The sequence below is a fragment of the Panthera uncia genome, chromosome D1, assembly GCF_023721935.1.
Source record: "Panthera uncia isolate 11264 chromosome D1, Puncia_PCG_1.0, whole genome shotgun sequence".
Classification (NCBI taxonomy): Eukaryota; Metazoa; Chordata; class Mammalia; order Carnivora; family Felidae; genus Panthera; species Panthera uncia.
Window position 1 is genome coordinate 59,980,527 of NC_064808.1, and position 13,472 is coordinate 59,993,998.

Here is a 13,472-nt window from a genome sequence, read left to right on the forward strand (position 1 = left end):
AGTTATGTACCATGAAGAAGGGATGGTGGGTGCTTGGGGGGTACTGAGAATCCAGACTTCAAAAGCTTCATTCCCATAAGCAGTAACTCCCCAGAAAGTTTGTTAGCAATAGATGCAGCCACAAAGAAAGATAAATGCATAAAGGAGAAATATTTTTTTTTCCCTACAACTAGGGTACACCTAAAGGAGGCCCATCAACCTTTCACCCTGGGCAGTGCTGGCCCCTTGCGGCATGGCCTCAGTGATGTCTACTCTGCGCTGGAATTCTGAAATAAAACATCTTGCTCGAATCTCCCACCTACTTTCTAGGACTCAGCCCTTCTTCCCTGTTCCTCATTAAGGAGAAGTGGGCACTAGTTAGAAACCTTGCACTTGTCCTGAACTGCCCTGGTGCTCCTTCCTGCTCAGCTGCATTACCCTCCAGTCCATCCGCAAATGCTGTCATTTTCACTCCTGCATGTCTCGAGTCACCACACCCGCACCCCTCTCATTCACCCTAAGCTGTGCTGCCATCCCAGGCTGCCACCTAAGTAGTCTCCTACCTTGGCCATTCTGTACCCACTCTGGTTCCCTTCCAGGCCATTCCATACATGGTGGCCGGAGTTATCTTTTCACAATGCCCATGCATTCATGTTACTCATCTGACTGCAGTCCATTTCTCTCAGTCGAGACCAGAATCCTCCACATGGCTTATGTGCCCCCAAAGCACCAGCCCTACTCCCATCCCACCCCACTCTCACCTTGGCTTTCGGGACCTGGCCCCCTTCAGTTCCTGGAGTGTGCTGTGCTGTCTTCTTCTACCGGCCATTTTTTGGTTTATACTACAATTCTTACTGCTGCCACCTATGTGTCCAAAAAGCCCATCTCCTCCTCGCTAGCTCAAACATCACTTCCTTTGCAAGTCTTTGGCGACATTCCCCCCATCCCCCAACCAGTGATTATTCTCCATCACACACTCTCAGAAAACCATGCCTCTTTCCTCAGAACACTTATTCTGATCTGCAGTTATGCACTGATTTGATTAAATCCACCTCCTATACCAAGGTACCAAGCATCTACCACAGTGCTTGGTAATTATACATTGAGTGCCATGTGAATGAAGGAGTGAATGAGATAGGACTTCCTCTGTTGAACCCTTTCAGACTGCCCCTTGTGGGGTTGGTAATCCTGTCTCTGTGTTGATCTGGCACATCATATCCATCTATCAGTTTCCTCGTCTGTAAAATGGGGCTAACCACATACCACAGTGTTGAATGGAAGGGGAGTGATGATATTTTGGACATACCACAATGGCCATCATGTAGTGGGTGCTCAAAAAAATACTTGTTTTCCTTACAGTCATACTTGTTTCTTTGAATCATGAGAACTTCAAGGGAATGGGCCTCACCTCATTTATCTCAATAGCCTCACAGGGAGGGCTGTGCACATAGTAGGTGGGCCCCATGAATGGCTCTGTATTTGACCGGTGGTTGTCCCTGGCTGCCTTTTCCAAGACTAAATCCTTAATTACCTCATCTTCCTGTGAAGCATCTTTTCTGATCACATAACTCATGGCACTCTCTGGCTAATTCATTTTTGATCAACTGGATTGCTCTACACTTACATTCCTATGTAATATAGCCTCTGGAGTTCCCCTCAGCACCGGAAGGCAGTCTGGCTCATTTGAACAAATTGCTTAACATGTTAAATTAGATTCAACCGTCCTTAGGAAGAAAAATTAAAAAGAAAAAAAAAAAAAGAAGATGAATATCAATTGTCCTCATACTCACAATGTTCCAAAACTGCTTTATTTTACCATTGACAGTTCCCAAGGCATGCCTGCATTGTGTTGGTGACTTGTGCCAAGCAGGAGGTTTAAGTAATTTTCACTATCATCAGCCAACAGTCCCTGAGAATGTGCTGAATGCTTTATCCCCTAAAGCCCAGGTCAGATAGCCTGTGCTCTCAGAAGCTGCTCCATTCTTTAGTAAAAATTAATCACTTCTTTAATTGGGCTAAGTCTGTATCTTCAACACACTTCTGTTTTATACTCAACACTATGTTTCTTTTCTTTGTTCAATATTTATCTTCCTTATTAGAGTGTGTTAAACGTAGGGAAATAATTTTGTCCCAACCACCTAGTATAGGAGTTAGCTACATGCTCTATGCTACATGCTTGCTAAACTGAATTGATAACCAGCCAACAAACATTTATCGTACATGCTAGACATGCCCAGAATCATATTTGACCAAATACTGGGGCAGCCGTGGAACGGTACACATAAAATTAACCATCATACCCACTCCTTTACCTGCTTTAGGTTTCTGCTCAAATGTTGCTTTTTAAGAGAGACTCTCTAGCCGTTTATATATGATGATACCCTTGCCCCTTTTGTGTTCCTTCAAATTCCCTTACACTGCTTTCTCTTTCTCCAAAGCACTTATTACTAACCTGACTTAGGTATGTATTATTATTATTTTTATTTACTGCTATCGACCCCAAACTGTAAATTTCATGAAGGCAGCAACCTTGTTTGGTGTTCAGTCATCTTTCCAGGGTCTAGGAAAATGCATGGCACGTAATAACTACTCAAGTAATATTTACTGAATTAATGAATGAGTCTCCAGACAGCTCATAAAGAAGCCATCCTTGGGCTAAGTGCTTGCCCTAGGCCAGCCAGTGAGTATCTTTTGTAAGGAACGGTGACTTTCCTGAGCTGGGGATGGCAGGCAAGACAGTCTGCTGGAAGGGACCCCTTGGTCATGGGAAGCCCATACATGTTGAATTGCACATATAATAAACTAAATCATTTCCTTGGTGACTGTCAATAAATGTTTTTGTCTTCTTTATAAAGTCTCATGAAAAATAAAGTTACAAGAGCCACAAGAAATGGAGAGATGCTATGCATGTTCTGAGAAAGGTGGGGTTGATTCCAGCTAGTGAAATAAAGAACCTGTGTGGAGAAAAGGTATCTTAGCTGAGCCTAGATAGGGACTGAAGATGGGACTTTGCAGAAAGGGCATATCAGGCTGAGGAACAAGCATGCACACAGAGAAAGGATTGGGAAAGTACATCTGTAATGCAGAACAGTGAGTCGTTTTGTTTAGTATCTTCTAAGTACCAAGATCAGTCATTGCCCTCATCAAGTGTCAGATCACAGGCAAATTCAGGTGGGATATAATTCAAGTCCCCAAATTTCATTTTCCCATGAGGTGGTTTGGTGGCCTGGTTTATCCAGACCCATGCTCCTCCTTTCCCCAGTGGTGAGTTCTGCATTAATGCAGGTAAAGGCTTGGAAATCCCCTGGCTGTCTTGTGCAGGACGTCTTTGCTATTCAACAGGTGGAGGTGAGATCGCAGTAATTCTAAGAAGCAACGGGAACCTGTACTTGAAAAATGCTTGCCTCTACTTTCTGAGTGTTTAATTAGTTGATTCTCACATCTTCAATGGCACAAGGGCACCTGGATAATCCTCATTCCACCACTGGCTTCTTCTATAGATCAGGAGCAGGAAGGGGGCGGAGAGGGTAAGGATTTGAGTGAACAATTTTAAGCTTGTCGGAGTCATGATTCAGTGATTCCAGGGCTGCTCCTGATTTATTCAGACTTGCCAAAGGACTGTATTCTTTTCACCCTCTTCTTAAAAATTACCAACTTTTCATCATGTTAAGGACCTCTTAGAAGGAAGAAGAAAGATTAAAAGAAGTTCTTAGCTTGTAGGACTCTTTCTCTTTCTTTATATTTTTTCTGTCTGCCTCTATTTCTGTGTCTGTATCTTTGTCTGTGTGTTTCTCCCTCTCTGTTCCTTTTTGTCCCCTCAATCTCCCTGAGAGGCAGTGGAGTACACTATACAGGAAAGAATCCTTGAGAAAGAACGAGGGAGCCTAGGATCTGGGTTTCAGCCCTCATTCTGCCACTTAATGATTGAGGATCGCCAGGCAAGTTGCTTAATCTTTCTGAACCTTGATTTTTTGAACATACACTGTAGAGTTGCCTGAAGATTGGAGAGGCAGGGGTGGTGCCGCCACAACCAATTCTACTTTAGGATCAAAAACCTAGGTCTTCTGGGGCCCTGGGCAAGTTCTTAAGCCTCCCTGCGTCTCAAGTTTCTAACTGGCAGGATGGGGGTAATGCAAGGCAGCAGGGAGAAAAAGAAAAAGCAATAATTTAGTAGGGAGAGCATAGCTTTGGGGTCTGGAAGGCTGGGGCTCAGTTCTCACTGGTTACTAGCTGTGCAGTCTTGGGTGAACGACTTAGTGATGCTGGTTAGGATTCACTGTGTAGGTATCACGTGCCAAGCAGTATTCTAAACTTTTATTTGGATTATCTCAATGCATCTTCCTAAGGTGATGAGGAAGGTGGTATCATTTTCTCCATTTTGCATATGAGAGAATGGAGGTTCTTGAGACACGAGGGCAGGTGCTCCGTGTCAAAGGGCAAGGACCTGGCAGAACAGAGGAGCTGGCCTGGCGCTTCTGACTCCAGAGCCCGCGCTCTTTGCCAGTGGGCTTTCCTGACCCGGAGGCTTCGCTTGGGCATTGTGGACCCACAAACACAATTGCTTGTAGGTAAGAAATAACCTCACATACGGCTTTTTCAAGCAGTAAATGAGATGCTACATATAAATGACTTACCACAGTGTCTCGTATAATGTAATTCTGTAATAAATGTCAGCCTGTGTGTATATACCACCTTAACTGTTTCTCTCTGCCATATGATGGGGTAGAATATATACACATGTATCACGTGCCTGTGAATAAATGGCTTGTGACCTTTTACGCACTATGCAAGTCACTGTCATGATGACAATCTCTAACATTCCTTCTAGCTCTTAATTCAGACCTTCTATGACTCATTTTCCCCAGGCTGTGTCAGCTCCAGTGAAACTTCCCAGACCACTTTACGCAGTGATGACAAATCGTTCCAGAGCTCTCCGACTTCTCTATTAATTAAATGTGAGAAAACAGAGAGCTCCATGAAAAGACACCTCTGTGGTTTCTTGTTTAACTCTGTACTTCCACTATACCTTGCAGCTGCACCACTCAAAACAGTTGGCAAGAGAACAGTATTCTATTCATTCCGCATGGTGAGTCACAGACGAGTTAGCCAAATTGCACCTCATGTTCCAAAAAGGAGAGATGCACCTTGAGAGGCAAGGGAGGAGAGAGGTGAATCAAGGGGCTTGAAGTAGTTGGTGCAAAGGTCACAAGCATGATGTCAAGCTTTGCCCGTTCACTCACTGAACAATCATTTATTAAGTCCTTACCGTACGCTAGGCATTGGAGAAACACAGTGGAGTAAGTCTCGCTTCCTGTTCTGAAGGAGAAGAAGGAAAAGGCTTTCCGATCTCTTGATGGCTTGCTTCGGGCTGGCATTGGGCTAGGAGTTTTATATTTAATCCTTACAATAATCCTCTTGAGATAGGCACTATAATTCCCATCTTGAAGATAAAGGGATTGAGTTTAGATAATGCAAGGGGTTTGCCCAAGGATCACACAGCTAGAAAGTGGAGGGATTGGGGCTGACCGGCATTTTACCATGCCTCTGCTGAGAGAAGCCCGTGTCTGGTGGGAGATAGGTCTGAATCATTACTGTCTGGAACTGTGAGGTTCTGGGAGTTTAGTCCCACAGTACACATGGAGCCCACAGGGAGAGCTTCCCAGCAACTATTGTTAGAACCTCTATTCTTGACTTTAGAGAGAAAGAGGATGGGTCAAGGTCTCTGCTACCTGTGTTATCTCAATCCCTGGGTGTCCATCTGTTTAATTCAATAGCTAGAGGAAACTTTCAAGGCTGCCGCCAGGGCTGAGGGGGGAATCTGTGCCACCCTGGCAGGGCTGGTGTATTGTAGGACTGTCTGCCCGCAATATTCCTAAAACACGGGTCTCATCACATCACCCCTCCCCTTGGAACCCTTCAGTAACTCCTCCTGGCATAGAATAGAGGCAGAGTCCTGAGCTGGGCTTTCAGGCTCCTCTGTGAGGCCCAGACTCTCTCTATAACATCCCTAACCTGCCCCTCACCACCTGTCCCTGTAACTCGAGCTGTGTCTCTTCTTCCTTTCAGGACTTTTTGCCTCTACTCACATAATTTTTTCACCACTTATAACTTAACTCAGATATCTACTTTTCCAATGGATCTACCATAAAATCCAGCACTTCTACTTGGGGGTCTAATACCCAAAGGAAATGAAAACAGGAGTTCAGTGAGATATGCATACACCCATGTTTATCACACCGTTATCCACAGCAGCCAAGCTATGGAAACAACCCAAATGCCCATCAGTGGATGAACAGAGAAAATAAGATGTGGTATATATGCTCAAGAGAACGGCACTCAGCCACGAGCAAGGAGGGTACCCTGCCATTTGTGACAACATAGATGGACACTGAGCACATGATGCTAAGCCAGATAAGTCAGAGAAAGAGACGTACTGTATGGTATCACTTATACGTGGCATCTAAAAAAGTTAAATCTGTAAAAAAGCAAGAGAGTAAACTGGTGGTTACCAGGGGATGGGGAGTGGAGAGATAAGATTGATGGTGTTTAAGGGTACAAATTTGTAACAAGTAGTAAATAAGCCATAGAGATCTAATGCACAGCATAATGAACATAGGCACTAATACTGTACTATAATGATGCGATGTGATAAATATTGCTTCAATGGCAATCACATTGCAATATATCAAATGTATCAAAGTAACAGCCTGTGCATCTTAAATTAACAAAATGCAACATGTCAAATTTATCAAATTAAAAAAAAAAAGCCCGGCTTTTCCATGAAACCTTCTCAGATATTCCCAGGTGGAATGAATCACTTCCTCCTCTGCTTTCTCATAGCACTTTGCTGACACTTGTGAAATAGCTTATATTAGATTATACCTCGTTATGAATGCACATTCTTTAAGGAGATTTGGTCATCTTGGATTCCCCGAGGCCCTGGCGAAGAGACTTACTCACAGTGCACTCAGTAAGGGTTTGTGGAGTTGACTAGGTAACTGCAAAGTGCACAGTTCACTCTGGTGTCCGAGCAGTCATTTGCCTGTGTGCCTTCAGCATCATTCTCCACCTTTCCCCTGCTCTGCTCTGGGTTACAGAGCCTTGCTCTTGCAAGCCATACTTTCCAGGTGCCCATGCAAATCACAATTCCCAGTGTCGTTTTTCAGGTTCTGAGATCATATCATACATACAAGCATTGGGAAACCTAGATGTTGATTCTGCTCTGCCACTAAGCATTCTTGTGTAATTCACATTATGAATTTAGATGGCTCCTCAGTAAAACGATGATCCTGAATTAATGTTTTGTTAGGGTCTGAGTATGCAAGCATGCATCCATCCATCCTTTTATCCATACACTCACGAACTCTTATTGAGTTTTTCCGTTCTACCACACCATGGGGATGTAGAGGAGGATACAGCATGGTTCCCACTCACAGTAAGCTCACATTTGAGCAACAATTTGAAGTACTTTCAGGAGGAAAGTGATGTGAGCAGACATGTTCTTTAGAAAAGGTGACGGATAGCCTGCTGTGGGGGCCAATGAGAGTCAATTTCCTGAGGGCAGAACAAGAGCAACAGATAGAAGCCAGAGGAAGTCTGATTTCATCTCGAGATGACAAGGTGAATTTTCTAATAATTAAAGGGGCTCCATACTGACATTACAAGGTAGTGATGTCCTGTCAACAAACACACCCAAGAAGGTGCTAGGTGATGCCCTAGAAGTGGCAGGGAGTGTTTTCCTGCTTTGAGAAGACAGACTAGATGCTTCCTAAGATGGATTTTTAATTCTAAGCTGTTACGATTCTGAAAGTCAACATTTCTATGCTTCAAATTAGCGGCTTTGAAACCCTTTTTAAAAAGCAGCATGACTTTACCTTTAAACAAAACTCCACGGAATCTCGGCTTATAAAACAAGGAAAGCTGAAGCAACTATGGCTAACGTTCAGGGCCCTGCCCTCCTGACCTTCCCCCCAGTTCCTGAGAAAACAGGCTGAAAACCACAGCTGTACAGGATCTAGGAGCTTTGACATTTTTGTGGGTGAGCATATCTGTGCGGTAAGTCCCTGCTGGCCCCAGCACCTCCCTTATGCCCCTGCCATGCAGCCTCCACATGTGGTCCCTTTCACCACCCCTAAGACCCTCTCTGCCCTTGGAGATGAGAGGTTAAGGATCCAACATGATGCCACGCGACTCGCAGCATATGGCCCTGGCGCCGGGCCTGGCTCTGACTTTGCCATGTTCCGACAATGGGGTTTCTGCCAGCAGCTGACTCCCAGTCTCCACCTGGGGTCCCCTTCAAGACACTGTACGCTCTCCCCTCCTCCCCACCCCATCTTTCCCTGCCTCCCCGGCCCTGAGAACCTCCATAGTTTAGCAGCACTTCAGGGCTCCGAACATGCTCTGAGTCGGGCACAAAGCTCATGCTTGAGTTTTACACCAGCGCTGTAAGCCAGGTATTAGCACCTGTACCTAGGAACCCGAGCCTCCTAGAGGGCAAGTGACTTGCTCACAGTCACTCAGTTGAGAAGCTGCTCACCTGAGATTGTGACCCAGCTCTGCCCGGCCCTGGAGCCCACGTCCACTCCATCCCCAGGGTAATCTGGTCCCTCCTGGGGCTGGGCCCTGCTGTGCTCTCCCTAATTATCCTCTCTGATACCAGAGCTCCTCACTGCTTGATAACAAACTTCCTGCCTGGTTTTCTGAATCTCGGCTGCCTCTGAAGTCTGCTTTGTCTTACTCTGTTAATATGTTCTCACATTTATTAAGCCTTCACTATGTCGTGGCCATGGTTTTAAACATTTTACGTGTATGAATGTATTTTATCCTTTCAAAAGCCCTATGACATAGGCATACCTGTTATATCCATTTTACAGATGAGAAAACTGAGGCCGAGTGAGGACGAATAACACAGTCACACAACTATGAAATGGCAGGGCCAATACAAACCTGGGCATCTGGTTTCGAGCCTGAATTCCTCATAGTTAGACACTGTTTACAGGCTTTTGACTGGACACTTTATGTCTCCTTCACCAGCAGGTGAGACGGTAAGACTCAACGACATAGGGGACTCAGTGGGGCTTAGTGACTACTCCTCTCTAGAGGGGCCAGAATGGTAACCACCATACATAGCTACCTTTGACGTGGGACCATTTTTTACCCAAGCCAATGAATAAATCAGTGATGAGAGCTTTGCGTGTGTGTGGGGAGTGGGCGGGTGGGATGGGGGAACAAGGATATTTCGGCACACATTACTTGGTACATCAGCTTTTCCTTTTCCACCTAGCCGGCATCAATGTCTTGTTCTGTTTCAGTGAACGGTGGAGGTTGTGGGTTGACAGATAGGTTTCAGCTCTTTTTCCAAATTTGGTCAATTTATTGTGGTTGCTTGGAACCATGAGTTGGGATAGATTTTGCAGTCACATTTGGTCTCAGCGGGAAAGAGAGTCATGATCTATTAAGAATGTCTGCCATGTGCAAGGGAGGTGAAGGAGATGTATATGAGTTATTTATCTGATAGCCATGAGCTAGTTTCCTATTCTGGTTCTTTCCCGTTTCATCCCTAATCAGTTAAGTGGGGGCGGGCATGTCCTCATTCTAAAATGTGACCTGAGCTGGGGTGCCTGGGTGGCTCAGTTGGTTGAGCGTCAGACTTCGGCTCGGGTCACGATCTCACGGTTTGTGAGTCTGAGCCCCGCATCGGGCTCTGTGCTGACAGCTTGGGGCCCGGAGCCTGCTTCAGATTCTGTGTCTCTCCCTCTCTCGGCCCCTCCCCTGCTCATGCTCTGTGTCTCTCTGTCTCTCAATAATAAATAAACGTTAAAAAAATTAAAAAAAAAATAAATAAAATGTGACCTGAGCTTTTCCAGGATCTCCATCCACTTCATAACGTGGATGGCGACAATATGAACATGCTGCAGAATGGGGAGATGGGAAGATGGGGAGAAGGATTTACAACGGAAGTGTGGCTTTTTGTCTTGGCATGACTTCATAACAACAGAGCAGAAACGTTTCCATTAAAGCTTGGCAAATTGGTGGAGAAGGTCTCTTTCTCCCTTCATTTCTTGGGCACGTGGCTATGAGAGCCTTCCCGGTGGTGCTCTTCTGCATCCTATCTTGCCGGAACTCATGGCAAAATGGCAGCTCCACTGTTTGGGACTCAGTCTCCTCTCAATGCTCTTGGACCAGGTCCTGCTAGCTTGTGAGATCTGCAAGGGTCTTGATTCTCAGCTCTCTTCAAAGTTGATTGTCCCTCAACTCTCAGTTGCTAACTCATATGACCCTACCTGAAAAAGGCTCTCCTTTAGCACTCTATCAAAGCCATTCTCTATTGTATCATCCTAGTTCATTTTCTTCAAATCTTGCTTCATTGGCTCGACTTGTTTTTCTTATTGATGTGTTTACTTGTTAAGTGTCTGCCCCCTCACATTTGTAATGTAAGCCCCATTGTTTTCTCTTTCTTGTATAAAACCATGACACCCACAACTCTAAAAGTAAAACATAAAGTCAACATTGATGCTAGATGTGCCATGTGTGGTCTTCTTTGAGGTCCATGACAGCTGCCCTTTCAGCGTTTGTCATGGTTTTGACCATCTGGCACACAGGAGACAATTTAACCCCTATAGGAACCTGGATTCTCTGAAGTTTCTTATCATCCAAATGCATCTCTACCCTTGAAGATCTTTTCCCACGGTGCACACCCACATGCCCTTCCCACTGGCTTCCAGCCTATGGTTTCTGTCAGATCTGACAGATCCGAGGAGATCGGATACCTGGTAGTTTCCCTTCTGAGGGTAAATTATAGCTTCCCTCACAGCCTTCTTGGACCAAGCCCAGGAGTGTCATGGAAACAAGAAGAGCCCATGTGTCCAATTTATTTCACAGTGACCTTATTGATATACTCCTTTGGCCATGCTCCTCCCAAATCTCCAGTGGCTCACCAATGCCCAAAGACCAAAGTCTAAGGTCTTTACAGTAAGGTACTCAAGGTTTTCCAAATCTGTCTCTTGTTCTGTTGACTTAAGTCAGGAATGGACCTTGGCTTGTTCCTGGAACATGCCTTGCCCACATCCTCCACTCCCTGTGCTCCTTGCCCAGGCATTACTCTTGGGCAGCTTTCCAGGTCCCCCTTATCTTTGGAATGGAGGACCCCTCTGTGCACTCCTCAGTACCCTGTACATTTCTGCACTGCTGTGCACAGACACATTTTGAAATACATTTTGCTTGTTATCCTAAATAATAAGCCTGGGGGTAAGTACTATCTCTAATTTGTTTTTGGATCCTTAGCATACCTAGCAGAGATTTTAGTCCAGATTGCAAAAGAATGAACAGAATTGCTTCTTTATTTTTACGAATGACAAACAAAAGCTCAAAGTATAATTGTCTTGCCCAAATCCATACAGCTGGTTGCCAGGGGAATCAAGACTTGAACATCAGTCTGTTATATTTAGAGGCCCCACACTCAAATATCAAAAGGGACTGGGGAAAATTACACAAGTGTGAAAGCATGTGGGTGAAATCCAATCTGAGGCAGGGAAGACCTGTCTGTAAAAGGGAAGCCACCAAATACCTCAGTTGACAATCATGAAGTGGGTACGTGGCTTCAACTCTGCCAGATTGATAGGCAGGTTTCATGGAAAGTTGAAAATCTGATTGTGTGTGATAGCTCCCACAATTTTTCATGTTGCCAACTATTTCTAATAAAAATATCATGTGGTCCAAACACATCTCCCCTGCAAGCCAGGTGAGAATTCAGTCTGCCAGGTGGTGGCCCATGCTTCTAATCTCCAAAAGGCCTCCCTGGAGATCGTACCATGGATCAAGTGCTCAGACTTGCAGAGTGAGAGACAAGTTCCAACTGAGTTTGTGGTCAAATCATTTAAAGCCTCTGATATTGGGCTGATCTTGGGGCCATCAAGGTGAGTCGGATGAACACCTTGAGTTTCATTCACATGGACGCTTTGAGGTTGTGTCAACTAGAAAGGACAGTTTTCTTGGTCACTAAAACTGACCAAGAACTCCAGTGATGGTCTACAAAGGGGCTCTGCTGTGGATAAATTCAAATCAATACAAATTATGAAAGGGGCCCTGTGATGGATGGGCTGGCTGTCAAGAAGATAAAGTACTGAAGAATTATTGCAAGGGGAAACTCCAAATGCCTGGCTCTTTGGGAGTGGAAGGCAATTAACTGTGTAACATTTACATACATGGGGTGGGGGTGGTGCTTAGCTATAGAGAAAGTGATCAGCTCTGCCTTAATACAGGCACCGAGAGCCAGGCAATGGAAGTTTTAGCCACATTGACTTAAGCATTCATTTATTAAGACAAAATGAACCAGTATTGACTTGCAGGCCCTAATGCAGGGTACCGGCACATTAATAACAGACTGTTACATGCACTGTCTGAATGCGGGTATGAAAGGATTGCTGTCCTTTCAAATATAAAGGAAACGGTGTCATTTAGATTCATAGTGATTGCTCCCAGGTTATCATGCAAGTTGGAATTCGTGGAGTCAAAGGGGGCAGCATAGAGCAGCATGGGCTCACATCTTAATTCTACTCCCTACCAGCCTGATAACCTTGGCCATGTTGCTGAACCCATTTTCAGTCTCAGATTTATCATCGCTAACATAGGGATTGATAACCTTTTCCTCTCAGGTTGGTTGGGAAATGACCTTGTAAGGGCACTTTGCACAGTGCGTAACACCAACTGAATGCTGTGCACATGTCTACTTTGCTTCCTTTCTCAATTTCCACAGCACTTTGTCTGAGTCACTCCAAAGACTTGGTTGATTTTCCATCTGATTTTTAGAGTCTCTCTGTCCATATATTTTCCTCTCTTAGGCAATGGATTCTTTTGGAGCATCTTCTGATTCATCTTCGCATCTGGTATCGCATCTTCGCATCTTCCAGGGGGCCTGCCCGGAGTAGGTACCCGATCACTGTTTGTGGCACAGGGATTGCAGAAGCCTTGGTTCGTGGCACCAGTCAGCACGTTCCCTGGAAGTCACTGGACCGTGCAGTTGCTCTGTTACACTAGGACCATATGGCTGAGGACTGAGCAGAAAAGCCTGCTGGTCCTGCTGTGTGCATGCTGCCCGAAATCATCCCCTGCTCCCAGTATGGACTGATGGCTACTGAGCATGGATGGGGAAGTGTGATCCCTGTAACTGAGGGTATGAGGCAGAGCCTAGCAGGCTTCCTTGAATATATGGCTTCTATGATGGGCCATGGAAGATCAGAAAATGACGAAGGGCATTCTAGGCAAAACAAAGGGCCTGGACACAGTTTAGCAAAGTTTTGGAGATGTGAAAATACAGGATGTGGAGCTACAGGAGGAAGACCACTCAGAGTTACTAAGGCCCTACTATGTGCAGGAGTTTTAGATCTGCTAACATGTTTTGTTTGCTCTCTTGTCTTGCCAGGAAGTGTTGTCCTTCCTATTTTTTTATTTATTTATATATATATATATATATATATATATATATATATATATAT